This window comes from Syngnathus leptorhynchus, chromosome 6, assembly GCF_054491065.1.
Source record: "Syngnathus leptorhynchus isolate UIUO chromosome 6, UIUO_Slep, whole genome shotgun sequence".
In the NCBI taxonomy this organism is placed as follows: domain Eukaryota; kingdom Metazoa; phylum Chordata; class Actinopteri; order Syngnathiformes; family Syngnathidae; genus Syngnathus; species Syngnathus leptorhynchus.
In genome coordinates, this window is record NC_141200.1 from 1,183,042 (window position 1) to 1,201,742 (window position 18,701).

The following is an 18,701-nucleotide window of genomic DNA, read 5'->3' on the forward strand; positions in this document are numbered from 1 at the left end:
GAAACAAAATTAGTGCAGAATTTAGATTTTTCATGAATACTCACTTCTCAATGGGATGACATTGTGTAGAAATATTTGGACCAGGTTTCAGTTTTAATATGTTCCTCAAATAGTAAATAAAAAGTATAAATGTACCATTTAAGAAGTCTCAAATAAGAGCAATTGTGTTGTTGTTGTTGTTTAACTATGATGGAGACGTAATAGCCAAGGCCATTTTGAAATTGCTCTTTTGTAAAAACATTGTGCTGAAATGAAGCTAGCTCGCGCCGAGCGAGGCGGACTGATGGATGAGCGGTGAGATGGCGGCCCAGGAATGAGGAGGGAGGGAGGGAGCCTCTGCCAAATGGAAAGAGAAAAGTGAATCAAAATGGCAGAGTATGTGGGTCAGCCAGCCTGCCTGCCGTCAGGCGTCCCTCCGGCGTGCGCCCTGATAGACAACTTTGAAGAACTTAAAAGATGGATGTCGCAATGAACACGCCGGTCTTGGCTTAGCGCGGGATGGTTAGCGCCTGCTGGTGGTCTATTTACAAGGGTTCACAAGGAATCAAAATGGCCACCACAAAGTGGGAGCCAGACGTTTCATCCTTTTTGAAAGAGAGATCTGAGCGAAACGCAGTTTTTAGCCCTCCGCTAGGCTAAAGCTAATTTTAGCACCGAATAACATTTGAAGCAAACCTACTCAAGTTGGTCCAAACACAATTATCCAACAGCGGACGCGAGATTAAAAAAAAAAAAAAGCGCTCGACTTTTGACGCCAAACGCCATTCCTGGGTTCAATCTCTATTAAATCTTTGGGTAATCACTGAATATTAACTAGCCGTCTAATTGCAAACCCCCAGAGGTGTTTTTAATGACCTGCTCTCGAGAGGTTGCTGCACACCTCCAATCTGGATTCATTACAGCCATTATTAGATGAAGATTCATTAATCAAGGTGTTCAGACTCTCCTGGGGGAACCTCCAGGACCTTCTTTTTTTTATAATTATGACTCAAGAAAAGCATAAGATTGAAGACATTTTTCTCTTCCTTTTGTTTGACTTTGAAGTGTCGCAGACGCTTGATTTACAGCGTTCTAATTTTAACAAAGCGAGTCAAGTCTTTGTGGATTTTCCCCCGCGTGAATTGGATTTCTTGTGCTTTACATGGATTGTTAATAAAGGTTTTATTATGTTGACAGATTGATTTAATTTACTTTTCATTTACATTATTTCCTGTGGGGAAGTGGTACAGACTGTCACTTGCCTTCCTTGTTGACTCACTTCTTGCTTTTTTCTTCTTTCCTAGCTGGAGGTTGCTTGAAATGTCACAGACGATGAAGTCTGTTTCTGGGGTTACTTTTGCGGGCCTGAGAGAGCGCCATGATAACTTCTGACTTTTCTGACAGGGCATTTAAAAAAAAAAAAAAAAAGATGCTGCTAATGTTGGACATCGACGGAAATGTCAAATATGATGGAATATGCGCTGAGAAATATGTTGACGGGTTCGACATAATCTCAGTCCCCTAATTGCATTTCTATGAGAGTTCTTTGTAGGTGGCGTGCGAGACCATTTTTTTCTTTTTTACATTACCATCGCTCTGGATGGTATCGCTGACCCCGCCCTTTCTTTCTTGCTTTTGGCTTCATTCTGAGAAATACATGCAAAAACGATGTCAGATTTCAGGATATATAAAAATAATCACCAGTGTGTATTCATTCCGAAAGGTTAGCCTGATGTCCATTCATGATGGATAAGGAAAAAAAAACCCAAACACGCTAGCCTGCGGTCAACGCGGTAATAAGATTAGCATAGACTCGCTAACTCCCCCTGCTGGCGACCTTTCCAAATGTCAATACGACATGCCATTGACTCCTATTGAGGTTTCTTTGCCAATGTTTGGTTCCGTAATGCAATCATTCCAAAAGCGTTCCCGCGGCACCACAGCTTGAGGCTGATTTATTTAATTCGAATACGCCTGACCAAGAAAGCTACTTTGCAAGTTAATTCATCGTAAAAGGCAGTAATAGTAGCTGAAAGCGTTTGTTTTCTCCCGCTTACTCCACACAGCCTTGTAATTTCGATAATCACATGCATCTCGTGATCTTATAACAGGCCTTGTACATTTACGGGCTTTTAGCTATTAAATATTTATATGCTATGTATTTGCTCCAACGGCACTGGTGAGGAATACTCATCGACATTTTTTAAATTAAAGTCTGACTGCTCTTTTTTTTTGTAACACGAGATAAGGATTTTTTTTTTTTTTTCCGAGCGACACAGACATCAAGCTCCCACGCCATCAGTGAGTAAATCAGTCGAACGCCCACGCTCGCTGGCTTCATCCCACTGGGCTCATCACCGGCCAGCATACGTGTGTGCGGCGGTGCACGCACAGGCGCGTGCGTCATCCAATCAGCAGGAAATATCGGCCCAGGTGGGCGACGGCTGTAATTCACGCCGGCTACTCCAGCGGCGCAGGTCGCTCCCGTAAAAATGGATGGCCGAGTGGCAACGCTTCAGTTGGTTCCCTCATCACTCATTTCAAGAAATTTCTCTCATGTCTGCCCCCCCCCCCCCCCCCCCCCCTCACGCATTCCTTACTTCTGCCGTTGAATAATTCAACCTGGACCTGGACAGGACCAGGTTGGGAGGGATTTATGGGTCACTGCCGAGCGAGCGGCTCTTCCCAAAATAATTCAAAGCCACAAACACACAAACACGGGATGCTTATTATGGCTGACCGTTACTGGGGGTGGGGGGGGGGGAGTTCCTCAATCACAACTTGGATGTCATTTCCATCAAAGTCGAATCAGGATTGACATATTGCCTTAAGGTGCATAAATATTGGGACACGCGGTTGACAAACAATTGCGACGGTTGCCGATTGGACGATCGTTCGGCGGCTTTGCGGCCTTCCCGCATCCAGGTGTGCTGGAGCGTAGATTGAAAAGCAGGATTAGGAGATGCGGCACGCATGGGCGGCCGACTGCGTGCCAGGTAATTAATTTATCGAGCTAGGTCTTAGACAGATGGACAAGATGACAGGCCAAATCACGGTAAAGCTTTTTTGACAACCTGTTTATGAGGTGTCACTTTGGATTTGGATCAAGGCTCGTTAGAGTCGCCACGGTTTTTTGTTTTTTTGGAGGCTCCTGGTCACTAGCGTGCATGCAAAGTCTCGAATGTCGCACCGTTATTCAACAATCCTCTGGCTCGGGACGTAAATACAAAGTCTGGCCATCCGTGGAGTACTGCGCTGAATCGTGCCGCATTGTGCTTGCGCCGCTCTCTCTCTCTCTCTCGCTCTCTCTCTCTCTCATCAGCCTCCCCATTTGCTGGCTTTTTAGGTCCAAATGCTAAATCAGCTGTATTATCTGCGCGGATGTTGTAAAGAAAAACGTGCTTCATGGCGCGTGACAGCCCATTTGTCTTGTTTTATTTTTAGGCTGGCGCAAACACCGTGCTCGTCGACAATTCCTCCACATTATCCTCCTGTAGAATTAAGTTATCGTTTTTAAATCGGATTTCAAAAATCTTGGAAGTCGGGAAGGTTATACCAATGGCGACATGAAGTTCATACTCTGGAAAAATTACGAGTTCAGATCAAATGGAGGAATGTAACATTTATTCTTTGAAATAAATAAATTAAATAAAGAAATAACAAGGTCTTCAGCAATTATTGCTCTCATTTGGGCATTGTAAAAATAAAAAAACAAGTTTTCCGTTGGGTAATTCAGTTTGATGAAATATAAAAAAATATAACAAACAAGGCCGTCAGCGATTATCGTTTTAATTTGGGCATTATGGGCGTTAAAATAAAAAACAAAATTTCCCGTTGGGCATTCAAGTATATATAAAAAAAAAAAAAACAAGGTCGTCAGTGAATACCGTTTGAATTTGAGCATTATGGGCGTAAAAATAAAAAACAAAGTTTCCCGTTGGGCATTCAGTTTTGGGCGTAATGAACAGGGAAATGATGATGTCATTTGGCACGAGCGCAGCGAGCACCTGTCAAAGCATCTGGCCTTGTATAAAGCGACTTTCACCCGTCCCGTCTCATTGCAAAGTCCCAGACTGATAGCTGCGATTCAAGTCGACTTGCTCTCCCCCTCCCTCGTTCTTTCCCTCTTTTGGTATTCCGATGCTTCACCGATGATATCCCCTGTGGCAATTTCTGCTATTCACCTGACCCCCAAAATTCTCCTTCCTGTCACTTCTTCCGAGCCGACAGCTAGATCAGAGGTCGGGTACGACGGCGGGACGGCACCCCCGCTACGAACCCCCCCCCCCCACGCCCCCACACTACTGGGATGACATGCCCTGCTCAAAAACTCCCCACGCGTCTTTGTCACCATAAAACACTTTGCGCTGTTTTGCCCGAGGCGCGCCATCCTGACAGCCGGCGTGGAATGGACGATGACTTCCATTATGTGTTTACAATCAAATTATATTACACTCGTTTCTCGAGAAACGCAGAGTCGGCGGTCACAACTTTGCACTCGTCACGCCGACCCTGCGTCGATTCCGTTTGACGGCTACACCGAAGAGACGTCGCGGGGAATCAGAGAGACTGTCCGTGAAGATTTGGTGTTTTGAATCGTCCCCGACAGCAAACAACCCGAGTCAAAGCGAGTCAGCGATAAATCAAATTTGGTGCTGATGATTTTTTCTTTATCAATTAAAAAAAAAAAAAAAAAAGATTTTTCTTTTATTTCTTTAAATAAATAAAAAAAAAAGAAGAAAAAAATTAGTGGCTATAACAAAAACATGACAAATTCCTTTCAATCTGTTTTTCTTTTTTTTCAAGGTTTGTTTCCAAATCTCATTTGGATTTGGGCCAGTGTTATATGATAACAAATAGTTTCCTTGAGAATTCCGAAAAATGGAGTGCAGTGAGACAACAAGAAAAAGACGTCAGTGAAGTGCGGCCCGGCCCGGCCCGGCCCGGCCTCTCCTCGGCAGTAATTCGCTTAAGACTTATCTGTGCTGTGATTCACGACGCGTCACTTGGGGCTGTTTCATCACACTTTGCTGTTGATATGGCCAAGGTTGGCTCTGGGGTGAAATAACATTAGTGGACCGCTACCTACCTCCGTAAATCTCAACTTGGTTCTCCTCCCTTCCTTCCCCACTCCGTCCGTCCGTCCGTCTGTCTGTCTGATCGTCGACGATCCAATTGGCCGCGTTCACGGGGAAGACAATTTGAATTTGGCTGCTGGGTTTTGTTTCTCGACTTGATGAGGTGAACGTTACGCTCGTCTTTTTGGGGGAGGGGGTGGGGAGTCTCCCGCGGCTGAACGGTGAATTACTTGTGACAAGTTATCGGGCCTTTTTAACGATGGCCATAATTGAGGATTAGCAGCTGACACCGCCCGCGAGGGGACTGGCACTGCGTTAAATGGGAAGATCGTATCTGCCCCAGCCGTCGTCAATACGATTTTGTATTATTATTATTTTTTTGCTACGTCCTCGCTCCTCTTGAAGACGCACGTCCGTCACCTGTCTTGCGTTGCAATAATACGGTAAAAAAAAAAAAAAGCGAAACAAAACGTCATTTGAATTTTGCCTTTCAAATAATCAGTGGAAATGATCATAAAATGCATCCCGATATTTTGTTCCGGAAGATGCGGAGAAGGCAATTCACCTTGGCTACAAGCGAGCGCAATATCTTCAATCTCATACTGCACTGCAGGCTAGCGTCTTGTAATTTATGAGCCAACGTGGCTAACAGCAAGGACTTGTGCCATTTCTAAAGCTTATTCCGCATTCAAGATATCTATAAGGCAAAAATAACTATAGGCAAAGTCATTTTGGGACAAATCTCTGCTATTTGCATCCCTAGGCACAAGTCATATATAAATATATGTATATATATTTTTTTAGCATAGTGTTTTGTGGTTTGATCTGATTGCATATTTAATCGAAAAAAAAACTCAAATTAAAGTGAGCTTTACTATTAGCAGAAATGCTATGTCTTCTTTTTTTTTTTAAACAATATTTTATTCATTTTGAAACAGACACAGAACAGTGAACATACATAATAGCAGAGGCAAGTACAAGAGGCAAAAAAGGAGCATAGAAATAGTATGTAACAATATCAAAATAATGATCCTTGGAGTTTTTTTTTCCCCCTCTTTTCCATTGCCAAGATTGGCAGCATCTCACCTACGAATGGCATTCTCACGGTTGCCCAGGGAACATTCCACTTGACATAAGACATCCTGCTCCGGCTGCACCGAGCCCGAGCTTGACATTTGAGCTTTCTTATCCATCTTATCTAAAGTAGAGCCTCTGTCGGATGGCATTGAGACCGGACAGCCGTCTCCACAGGCACGCCGGACTTCATCCTCCCTCGCGTCTCGCTTCACTTTTGAACCCACTCACATTTTTACTATTCAACTTTGTGACAATGATTGAATTGAAATGGAACATGAAGGCTGATTCTTGCAACCGTTGCACGCATTTCTTAAGGTTTTAAAATGAGCACAAAGAGGAAAGATGTCTCAAACAAAAATGCAAAATGTAACAAATTCCAAATGCCAAGGTATCAGGTAAAAAGGATTCTTCCTATTCTGTGTCCTCAGTTTACTTTAGCCAAAGTTCTTGTAGACGATAAACAAGTGGCACATTAGCATTAGCAGCAAGCTTGATTGCGCAAACGATTACCACTAAGAATTGTGTGCCGGATGCCGTTAGCTGGCCTCCCTCTTCTGAATAGTCCATTGTGGTAAAAGATAAACAAAACACTGTACATGTTTCACGAATTGTGTGCGCGATACACTAGCAGCTAGCTTGATAGCGCAAGCAATTACCGCTAAGAATTGTGTGCCGGATACCATTCGCTGGCCTCTGTCTTCAGAATAATTCATTTTGGCCACTGTGGTGTACTGAAGAATCAAACTTGTGTTTTTTTTTTTTAATTCACCTTATTTTATTGACGCTTAAGCACAGAAAACTAGATTAGCGAAGAATATTTTTTTTCACCAAGCCTGGCACCAGGGGGGCTCCGTATATTTTAGCTATTGTAATTTTTTTTGTTACAGTATTTATTTTTCGAGGTGTTAGAGTATCAATTTGTCCAAGTATAGATGAAATTCCATGAGTTTGGATTCGGAAGTGCGGCCCGGTTTTTCTATTGTATCAGGTCCACTGCAATGACAGTGAAATGAATGGCAGTGAGAAACAAAGCAGTAAACCGCTGAGCATAATTCAATATTGTATTATAAATATTTAAGCTGAGTTATTCTGTCAGCGATTAAATAGTGGATGGAGCTTTATTATGGCTTCAGTGATGCATGTGTAGTATTGACTAGATGGGAATGCTATGATGAAAATTCATGTTCAATGGGGAAAATGCACTTTGCAAAGCTATTTTGGAGGAAATTTGCCACGTGCGATATTGCCCGGCAGTCGAATTAGGAGTGACATCTGGGTGATCGCTGATTTGTTTTATTGCCTCAAAATGAAGCTGCAATACCCATTTATTCACGTTCCAGAAGCTATTCCTATTGAACCAGAACATTCAGAGCTCTGCTGCACTTTTTGTTGCGGGATCATGTCTATCATTTTCCTCCTATTTATTGTTGTTGTTATTCCATAATAATAATAATAATAAATGTCTCTTTGCAATTCATGAGGTTGTGCAGGATATGTATTGTTTTTATTTTGGGCTCTGCACAGGCTGACCCCCGTGACCCCTATGGTAATATGTGATCTCTTTCTTAAGAGCAACAAGAAAAGTCACTGAGCATTATTTAATGTGTTCGTGAACTGTCCTGACCTGAGTCTGAGCTGCACTAAACACAGTCTGAGAAGACCGCAAGCCACAGAAATTCAACTTTAAACTGATCCTGAAATATAGCCACACTTCTTCACTTGATTTTTTTTTCTTTCCCCTGATGTTTTGCTTTGGAATTGTTTTACATAGCACATCTAACTATGTGGCCAACGCACAGACTAATATCAAAATATTTGTTTATTTTCAAGTAGGCTGTCATAGCGCTAGCTTAACTTACACTTTCGAGATTTCAGCTCACAGTTATTATTCCCATCACAGAACATCAACACAACACTGTCCCGTAATCGTATTCACTCGATGATCAAAAACGCTAAGTAGACGCTAATTAATTTGACCGTTATTGTATGATACGACACAAGTCTCTGGTGTTAACGGCTAGCTGGTAGGTAAATGCTAGCAACGATTGTAGTCATGCCTTCCCTGTAACAAATGGCGATTGAGTTGTCACCGCAAGTTGTCCATGAAACCTAAACAAACATCTTTTTGATTTGATTTGACAATGAGGACTTTTTTTTTACTTTTTTCCCTACCTCCGCTCGCGACTCGAAGCAAATTGAATCGGGCCCTTTTGCCTTTGCAAGACTTCATGTGAGGAATCCATTTTCCCACAGCCCGAGATGCAATGAATAATAAATCGACAGAAAGGTTCTCTGTCCGCGAGGATGAGCGCCCAGTGTGAATCTCTTTTGGGAAATCTTGACGACCACAAGTGGATATGTGTAAATTATACATTTTAGAATATTAAGCGCTAGCGCTGCGGTGGACAACGTGGTACTTTTGATTAGAGCAAAACTCCTCCACCCGGAGAAGGAGGATTGGTGACTTACACCACGTCGGAAGTTCATTTTGAAGAGCAACTTTTCTCCGGGACTCCCTTTTTTGTCCCATTTAATCAGGTGTATGCAAATGATGGTGTGAATCATTTGAGCTGTAAATGGAGGCTGGATTATGGCAACCCTGGTAGGCTTGTTAAGAAGATCCGCTGCTCAAAATGGATTTCACATTTTAATGGGCTTATAAAACCACGAGGCACTTTGTTTTCCCTCAGTAACGGCCGTCGCTGTTGTATACGCGTGCTGTGATGCCGCAGAAGGCTGCGCTTGTCGAGCCTAATTACTGTTCATTTCAGGGAAGAGTAAGTGATCCGGTGGCGCCGTTCCGACGCTGGCCAACTGTTGACCAATGAAAATAACTCACCGGCAGAATTGTTGACTTTCATTTTACGTGCATGATTTTTCCATTTGGTGTTCAAACTTTCCAATGTTGACTATTTTGCGCCGTTTGCACAGTCGACCCGCACCTCGGCTAGCGGCCCGACTCAACTTCGAGGCTCGTGTAACTATTATTTAGTTATTTTTTTATTTTTATTATTTTTGTACGAAGACACTGCCTCTATTTCTGAAATGTGGAAAGTTGCTCAAGCGTGTTGTATTCTTTAGGGACAAAATTGTCCCGATCGTTGCTGGTTGCTCATTGGCTTTTTTCCAAATTTATTGTAATGGCATCTCATAATGAAGCCCGCGGCCCCTCGAGAGCAAACGATAAGGATTACAGTCAGGAGGCCAAAAGCAATTTATTCGGATGCGTCACATGACCACTAACGGCGACTTAATTGCTGGCGAAAACGACCCGGGCAGGCGCCGGCAGATTGTTTATTGAGAAACTAATCTGTCCGCCTCTGCGCCTCGGGCCGCTGGCTCGCAAGTACAGTCGGATCCAAACCTGGCACAACAGGCGGCGACCAGGGTCGTCATTAATCAGTCCGGTTAACGCGGAGCTCGCCGACGCCGTGACATTGAAGCGAGAGCCTGGCGTACATGCGCCGCTCTCGCCGGGTGAGGTATTTAAAGCCGTTCCCCGTTGTCGCTCCGCTAGCGCGCTTCCGTTGTATCTGCCGATGAAATATTAACCCGCGGACCGTCGCCTAAGTGTTTCATAAATATTGCATAGTGTGGAAGCAGTAATTGGTTCGCCCATCTACAATGGCTGTCACCCCGGCCCGCAGGAAAAAAAAAGGGGGGGGGGAAGGCAGCGCAGAGGACACAATGTAGAGGATGCGGCTCTTAATAGAAGGCCCCATATCTCTCCTGTATTGTGCATTATGGCCACAAGGAAAGCACTTAGTGGCTGTGATGGTTTGCAATGCGCCGGCTTTATGACAAAAGCACATCGTATCCATTTCCAGGCGCCTCTTTTTTTTTTGTGTGGTGAGCGCCGGCGCTGGCTTTGAATCATGTGGCACTTTGTTTTGGGAAACAAAATCAATCAATATTTATACAGGACAGCGTTTTGCTGGAGATTAAAAGGCACATTGAATTCGTAAAGGTGCTCCAAACGTTGACAGTAGAAGCTTAAAGGCCCGGTGAGGTTTCAAGAAATCTCTTGGTAATTTGACTCACTCCCGAGAATTGTGTTGTGTGGAAAGGTTGAGTAGATAAGTGTAAAAAAAAAAAAAATGAGGCAAAATTGTTCCTAAAAAAATATAACACTATAATTCACCGAATGCATTTGCGCCTACTTGCAAAATTGCAAGTGAAAATTTTTATTTACTTCATATTGGCAGCTCCTCTTCCGTGTGAATTAAGAAGCACTTTGTCAAATGTATTTATTTATTTTGAAAAAGAAATCGGCCGGCTTCGAAACTGCATATAAACTGGCAACTTTGGACATGCGGAATAAACAAAACATCAGTTTGTGTTCCTGCTTTGGTTTTGCCGCTTATCGGGACAGCGTTGCGTTATCAGTCCCGCCACAACATGCGTGCGTTGTGCAAGTCTGCAAAACGGAATTGATTTATTTATTTATTTGCAAGCAGTTGGATTACACAACCCGGCTCAAATTTTGGTGGGCAGAACAGCTCAATGGTGTCGAGGGCCGTCGTTTTGGAGCTCATCCTTGAGCGGAGAATTTTGCTTTTTATCTTCCCGCTGGCAGGACGCGTATGCCAATCTGACCTACTTCTCCCGCAAGTTGTCCTCTTTCTTAGTTTTGCGCGTTTCCTCGTCGACCAATTGAAGCAGCGTGCGAACGACTCCGTTTTTATCGATACATTTATGAAATTATCTGAATATCCCAACTCAGTTTACAATAATGGGATCGTTTCGTCACTGCCACTGGCAGAGCTAGGGTTTTTTCTCGGGGGGGCCAAGGGGGCCTGCAAAAAATAAAAAATGATGCAGAAAACGGGGATAAATATTCATTCTATGTTCTCAACAAAGCACGGGCAATATGTTGGATCCTGTAAAAATCTGAAAAGACTCAAAAGTCAATGATCAGGCCTGGTCCAAGCAAATATCAAAATGTATACAGCAAATGAATCCGCCAATCAAATCTGGTGATTAAGCATTCGGCTTCCACAAATCTTGATGGCAGACTTTGAGTGCCAGCGTATGAGAACAAGGCGCTCGCTTCCCACCGGCTGGGGCCAAAGGCTTTCTCTTTCTCCTTCTCTGCGTGAAAGAAAACGTCTTCTTAACAGATGTTTATCATTTAAGTCCGAGCGCTCTGCTCTGCTCCGCTCTGCCTGGCGTTCACATCTCGGCCGCTTTTCCCCCAAGCTCAGCAGAGAATGGGGATCCTTCCAGATATCAGCCGGAAACGAGCTTTCTCAGACAAGATTTTAGAAAATACATTTCCAAATGCAACTTTTTCTTTTTTTTTTTTTTGGGATGGTTTGGCCACGACCTAAAAATAGTGTTTTAATGATAACGCCATTTCTGGCTGTACAAAACGTATCCATTTTTTGATTCCATTTAAATGTCTCGGTGTGTGAGGAACGTATTCTTAATCATCATGCTCATTAATTCATTTTTCTATGCCTAATATTTCCTTTTGAAAAAAGGTTCTATTTTGGACCTTCAATGAATGGATGAATGCAAGATGAGAAGATATCTATCTATATTAGCCTCTATGTCAAGCATATGAAAAACCCTGCTATTATCATCGGATTTCAAAAGTCTACACACCCCTGATCATTGCCAAGTGTTAAAACCTTAAACCTTAAAAATAACTCGATTGGGGGGAGGGAGCATTGTAGAGAAGGGGAGTTGCTTAAGTGTGCACCCCTCTATGTTCAGAATGAGTTATTTAAAATAAAGTTCAGCAGTTCAAGTCGGCTTTTTCTTTTTTTTCTTTTCTTTCTCGCAGAGGCCTTTTGGCTTACACTGACTGCTACTCCAAACTATTTTTAATTCCCTCCTCCACCTTGACTGGATTCAATTCCATTTGAATTTCCATGTCTCATCTTATTATCTTTTGAGGATGGCCAAAAGCTGCCTTGGTGACAAATATACTTTTTTCGCACTACGGCCAAATGGCTCAACCCTGGTTTCATTTGAGCATAATTCAAGTACTGCTTGTGAAGAAAACAAGAATATTTCTGCACTGAAGGTGATTTTCCCCTACCATGTTGAGTGCACACAAGTGGAACAAATTGGCAGAATATTAAGAGCTATTTTTAAAAAGAACTGCATTGTCACCTCAGGGGGGGGCTGACAGCTGCTGCTCTATGCAGTTGACATCACCTGACAGTCGAGCAAACAATTTGGCTCATGGAGAAGAGTTCAAAGTAAAGTCGTTTCCCCCCAACTTCAAGGGTTTTTTTTTTGTTTTGTTTCCTTCAACCTCGACATTTCGGGGTTGTACGTCATTTGGGTATCACAGCTTGTCCCTAATAATATGACAAGCAATATTGAGCAGCTCAACTTTGGACTTCCTCATTTTGTTCACTTGGATACATAAAGAGCTCTTTTTGTGTGTGGTTTTTTTTTTTTTTTTAGTTATTCTAAGCAGGTTACGAGTTCATTGAAGCGGCGGCAGTGCACTCAACAGTAAAGGCTCCATTTTTTTGTCGCCTGGCTGGCTGGCTGGCTGGCTGCCGGGCAGAGCCATAATGCGACGTGTTTGCAAATCCTAACTTGTTAATATTACGGGCCATACTCCAAATGAAAACGACAGACAAATTAATTTTTGGGTTCATAGCGAAAAAAAAAAAACAATTAGGCATGACGATGCGCTTCATGAGTGCAGTAATTCGTTTGGAAATGTCAAAACGCTGTCGCTCAATAATGCTTCCGTACCTTTTTGCCATTTGGATTGTGCACATATTTTTTTTATGATGGCAAATAAACAAGCGGGCCCACCGGAGTCGGCGGAGATTATGTTGAAGCAATACAACGCCTCCCCCTCTATTATAATCTACCCCGCGGTGTCGGAAGTCCAACTGTGTTTGATTTTCACTGATGAGTGTTTTGGGGGTGGGGGTGAACTGTTTTTTTTCTCCAGTACAGCCTTAGAAAATGTCACGTGAATAAAAAAAGATGAAAATAACAGACAGTTAGTTTACCTGCAAGCAGTTCCAAAATGACTTTTTTTGAAATGGAAGTGCTTGTTTTTGCATTCTTCGCAACTTGAATTTACGCTCACTGGAAATATATAGAAATCTTTTCCAATGGAGTACAAGTCCCTGCAATTTGCCCGCCGGCGTATTTTGGCGGACACGAACTCTCCATCCCGAGAGCTCTTCCTTGGGGAGAGACAACGTGTGTTGCATGTGCTGAAGCTTAACGGCAGGCAGGTTTATACCAAGGTTAGCGTCGCTCCTCAGGCCCACGTAACTCTTCGGCGGAAGCGATTGACGTGGCCATAAGCCGATCTGGCTATTATCCGGGGAGCTGACGGATGCATCTTTGATGGCTCACTCGTGCCCATGTTGGAATCCACTTTGTACATACATGCATTTCCACGATAGCCTTGAGTCCCTCTTGGAAAGTTGACCTTTTACTTCAACATGGATATGAGCAGAAAAGTGCTGGGGGGGGGGGGGTAATATGCCGGTGCATAACACGGAACGGCTTTTAATCCATAAATACGTTTTTTTATAATGCTCTTATGTTTTGGTCATCTGTCCTCATTTTTTGTGAAACAGTTTGTAAAGTCACAGTCTTTGATATTATAAATGATAATTCTTGTATTAAAATAACAATTATTTATGATGTTAAAAAAAAACCTTTACGCCTTAATTCATTTGGCCACCTGGGGGCAGTATAAAACAGATATGCAGAAAGCTATAGTTCAAAATAACCTACGTAATTACGTTCTGTAAGCTGCAGTTGCTGTTTTTAAAAGGACAAAGAAAACATCCCAGAATATTATTATCTTGTCTGTCTAAATGTGCTGCACCCACTGTTTGTGTAGCCGTTGTCTTTGAGCTCATCTTCGGCAATGCGCATTCTTTGTTAGCACGGAGCTAATCCGACTTTCCTCAAACAAATCTTATGTTCACCCCTTGTGATATTCATGTTGTGGCTTTTTTCCCCCAGATGTTAACAAAGACTCCCTATCCTCACGATAGCGTTCTCAATGGCGCCTCACATTTCCTCAATGTCACGTCCAACTGCCCGAGCACTCCAGCGTCAGGCACAACAAGCCGCTTTAATTAGGCGCTCACATATTCATTCATCACTCTCATTACCGAAGCCAAAGAGGACTTGAGACAAAGTCGTGTGCCTGCTGCTTGAAGATAGCTTGTACACTTGTACCCAAGTCCAATCAGAGGATGTGACTCACAACCTTGTCGCAATCAACTTTTTGTTGTGCGCCATTTTTCCAAAACACTTTCAGTCAAATTCTCTCAAATTGTCCAGATGCCCATTTCATTGATGAACCGCGACGGGGTAACTCGAGTACATCCTGCACTTTGTACCCCGGAAAAAAGTTCTCAGTGTTTTCCCAGTTTGTTGCAGTCATTAAAAGGACAGAAACACACGGTGGAAAATGTGTGTTAATTACGCCTGCGCTGCCAACACGGAGATTAGCGTGTTCTCGTTATCCGCCGCCGTTTGTGTGCGCTAATTCTCTGAGATGCTGAGACCTTTTCTGGGGCTGTTAGCATTCAGAAGAAAGTCTCTATTATGGGATGTGTTGACGCTCAGGGGGGGGCGTCCTCGTCGGATCCTTCCACCAGCTCGCAGGCAGCCCCGTTCTGAGCTCGCCGGGCCCTCAAATGTTCCTCCAGAAGCCAAGACGGCAATTTTTTTGGGATGTATTATTTAGTAGTGACATCAGGTGGTTCAAATGACGACGCGGCTGACCTTCTCGCTTTATCCGGAGCCTTTATGAATCTATCTGGGTTAGTTTTGGAACTGGGACAGAAAAAAAAAAAACCAAGTTTGCATGCAAAATGTAAAAGATTTGAAATGCATTATTTAATTCTCCTAAGCACTGCCAGGAAAGTGTCAGACCTCGATGTTTCTGCTGCGTTTTTTAGTGGAATATTGCATCAACCGTGATATAAGATTGTCTCGTCATTTCACTCAAGGCTTCTCCCCCAAAAATGAATTTGGACAAACTAACGTCGTCTAGTTTGAAGCTGCCCAAAGATATTTGCAGTACGCTTATGAATGGCACGGATCATAATGCACTGTGTGTAGGTGGCCGTGACTAAACATGCATATATATAAATAAATGAAATATAGAATATGAATAAATACAATATGTATAAATAAATACATACTTGATTGCATCAATATAATATAACTTTTTTTAATAAATAAATCGAATCAAATAAAGCCACGTTTGCCTTCCCCGAGTCTTTGCAGCCTACGACACTGAAGGAGCCATCATGGCATTTCTTCTTATTATTTATTTATTTATTTATTTTGAAAAAGAAGGTTGCCACAGTTTCTGGATAAGCCGCTATCAATTGATGTTTGCTTTTGCTTTCATGTACACTGAGCCGCGCAAGCAGACAGCAGACAGGTTTATCGGTATAATTAAAAAGCAGGTCGATAAACTGGCCCCGCCCGAGCTTGGTTTTGAAGGAGCAACGAATGTCGCTCACTTGATATTCTCCGTGTGCAATAGACAAATCTTTAATTTAACTGCCGTTTTGTTCTATATTACAAGACTTCATCGAAATCGGTTTGGTTTATTTTGGCTTGATCATCACGATTTCCTCAGTTGTTATGTTTTTATGGCGAGCGCTCCACAGCTTGGACATTTTTAAACACCCTTAATTGGCCCGTTATCGACTTTGTTAGAAGTCGCTATTTTGTCTTATTGCCTGCGTGCACACGTTGCTCGTGTTTTTCTATAATTTTATTCAACTCACAACATCTACTTCTTCTTCTTCGCACGCAGTTAGAAAAAAAAGAAACATTTGGCTGAATGTCAACCAGTTCCGGGTAGAGCAAAGCAGCCCCAGATTATATCCGATCACCCGATATGATCAATTCCTTTCAAATATATCTCGCAAGACAGTCCAGTTATTGTTTTCTTGTGCCAGTTCGTGCATCATTTCCCCCGTCTGGCTGTTTACTGTTGTTACGTCAGCATTAGCAGTTGAGCCGTGGATTTGGTTGCAGAAACGGGAATATGAGATCTCATCGAGCACGTTGAGCTGTATGAGCCTTCTATCGCAGGCGAATTGTAAAACCTCATCGCTTGCTTTTTTTTTTTTTTGTTAACTCTCCACAAGAGGATTTGATTGTAATTCGACACTGCGGATCCTTGTCTCCTGGGTTGGGACGTGTCGACGTGTGCTAATACATGTAAAGCCTGAATTCCCATTTCCATATACTATATGTATGCTGATGCGCGGCAGGCAGGCAGGCAGGCAGGCAAAATATGTCACTAAAGCTGCCTGCCGCGTGGCAAATCTGCCAGAGCTCCGTCACCTGCTGCATCAAAATGTTATGTTGCATCAGTGAAGCTGCGTCAATCACTTTGGAAAGGAGATGTTTAAGTGCCGGTTTAATTTGCTCAGTTGACTGCGGACTTAAAACAGTAGTTTGATAACAACAACAAAATATTGTCGAATGTGATCAGTGTGCCAAAGCACTACTTTTATTTTAGATGGACATTTGGCTGCATTTTTTTTTTTACTTCTTGAGGTATTTGAGAAACGCAGAATAGGCGCAGAGTCCGAGGATAGGTAACAACCCAAAATGTGAACGGGTCAATTTGCGATTAGCGAAGGTGATGCAGTGTGCAAAAAAAAAAAAAAACGTAGACTGAAAGTGACCTGCTTCTCAAGTCCGTTGGGCGTGTAACACATTCTAAATCTCAGCACATCAGTCATGACGACAGGAGCAGTGCTCGCCCACATAGCACATTTAGCGACAGACTTTCTTTCTTTGTCCTTATGACGTCCTCTCACCCCGCCAGCTAACTTTCCCACAGTTCAAAGGTCAGCTCTGTAAAAATGTGTGCAATCCCCTGGGGTGAGGGGGGGGGCAGGTTTTCAGGAAATGTCCCGCGCTCACCTTGCAAACGTGTGTGACAATTCTCGGAGACGCAAGCCGCCGACGTCCTCCCACGGTGTCCCGCACTGGCGCCGTCTTTGTTCATATTTTTATTTCATCTATTTTATTTTTGCTCGGCGCTCCTTCCCCGATAAAAAGCGCTTTGTAAACGTTGCTTGGCGCTAGATGAAAACTTGCTTCTCGCTCCCTTGTCACGTTGCGTACAAACATTTCAGCGCCACAAAAACATTTGTTTTCTTTTTATAACGCTAAAAATAGAAAACAGTTACACTTGCTCCTTGTTAAATGCTCACTAATTGATTTTTTTTTTTTTTTTTATTGAGGCCGTCGTCGCAATTTGGTATTTGAACTCACTGCAACTTTCCGGACTTTCTATTCATTTAGTTATCGAGTATTGCTCAAGGGGACTGTTAAAAATGGCTTATTAAAAAATGTAAAGTGACAATCATTGCAGACCATAATGTTTTTTTGATCTGTGGATTATTCTCCCCAATTCTAAAGTTGCAAAACAGTTCACCCCCCTTAAAAAAAACAACCAGACTGTAGTTAGACCGCAAAATAAAAATAATGAATGAAAAAAATAATGAATGAAAAATGAATTGAAAAAAAAATGGCGGGTCATTTGATTTTTTTTTTTTTTCCGCAAAAAGGTTCTAATACACACGGTGGTGATCATTTTTCACCGTTTATAAAACAGCAGCAACTAGTTAAAGATGATGAATGTGCCTTCGCACGTGTGATGCAGCACGGCGCACGCGACACAATCACGCTTGTCCGAGCCTCCATTAAGGCGCTCGGATGATTACGGATGAGAGTGCGGAGCGCTTGTGACAGGCGTGCGCATGAACCGACACGTGGCACTGTCAGCTCATCCGGCGTGCGTGCACATCCGGAAACAGCCAGGAAATCTCACAGATTAGCTTTGTGATCAAATCCATATTGTTGCCAATTCTTCTGGAGGCCCAAATATGCCAAAGATACCAGTTACAGGACCAGTTACAAACACGCCAAAGATATTTGTATGTATCACTATACCAGTTACAATCCCTCAAGGCTTTGCACACAATTTGTGTTGCGCAACACATACATTGAACTATTTTTACATTTTTTGTCCACAGCGGGATGTGAACCGTGAACCTTCCAAAAAAAAAAAAAAAAGACTTCAAAGATGTTACAGATGAGCCGCCACATGCAACACTGCACAAAGAAGACAGAAGGAAAACATTCCCCCCGTGGCTCCACCGACTGGGATGTTTACGTTGAAAAAAAGCATCACAGAGGATTGCAGGGTAAGTCAATTGCAACCCGCGGTGGCTCCACACGTATCTTTATGTATGAACATGTATATATATATATGGAGAAAAGAAAATGTTCTCCTTTCCCTCGCATGAGGTACAAAGCAGACTTTTCACTTTTATTTTCCACGTTTGTATATCGAGGCCTCCGTCAACAACAGCGAGAAACGTGCCAGCACATAATTGTGCATTCTGCTAGGTCACTTTCACACCGAGCGTCTACGTACTGAATAAACATCGTGAATTATGAATGCCGTTCTTATAGGATGTTCTACGTCGAAAATACAAGAAGGGAATCGTTCGTTTGGATGTCATACTTGGAACAAAAGGTTTTTTTTTTTCACATCATGGTGTGGATGGTTACCTT

The 18,701-nt window shown here is 42.8% G+C and overlaps 1 protein-coding gene across 12 annotated transcripts in view; it reads left to right on the plus strand.

Moving 5' to 3' along the window:
* lingo1a (leucine rich repeat and Ig domain containing 1a) overlaps positions 1–18,701 on the plus strand; it is a 155,235-nt gene that overhangs the window by 69,899 nt on the left and 66,635 nt on the right. For all 12 annotated transcript variants that reach the window (XM_085914384.1, XM_085914385.1, XM_085914388.1 and 9 more), the window contains one exon: positions 18,158–18,328. The gene's annotated coding sequence lies outside the window, so the exon portion shown is untranslated. The remainder of the gene's footprint in view (positions 1–18,157; positions 18,329–18,701) is intronic.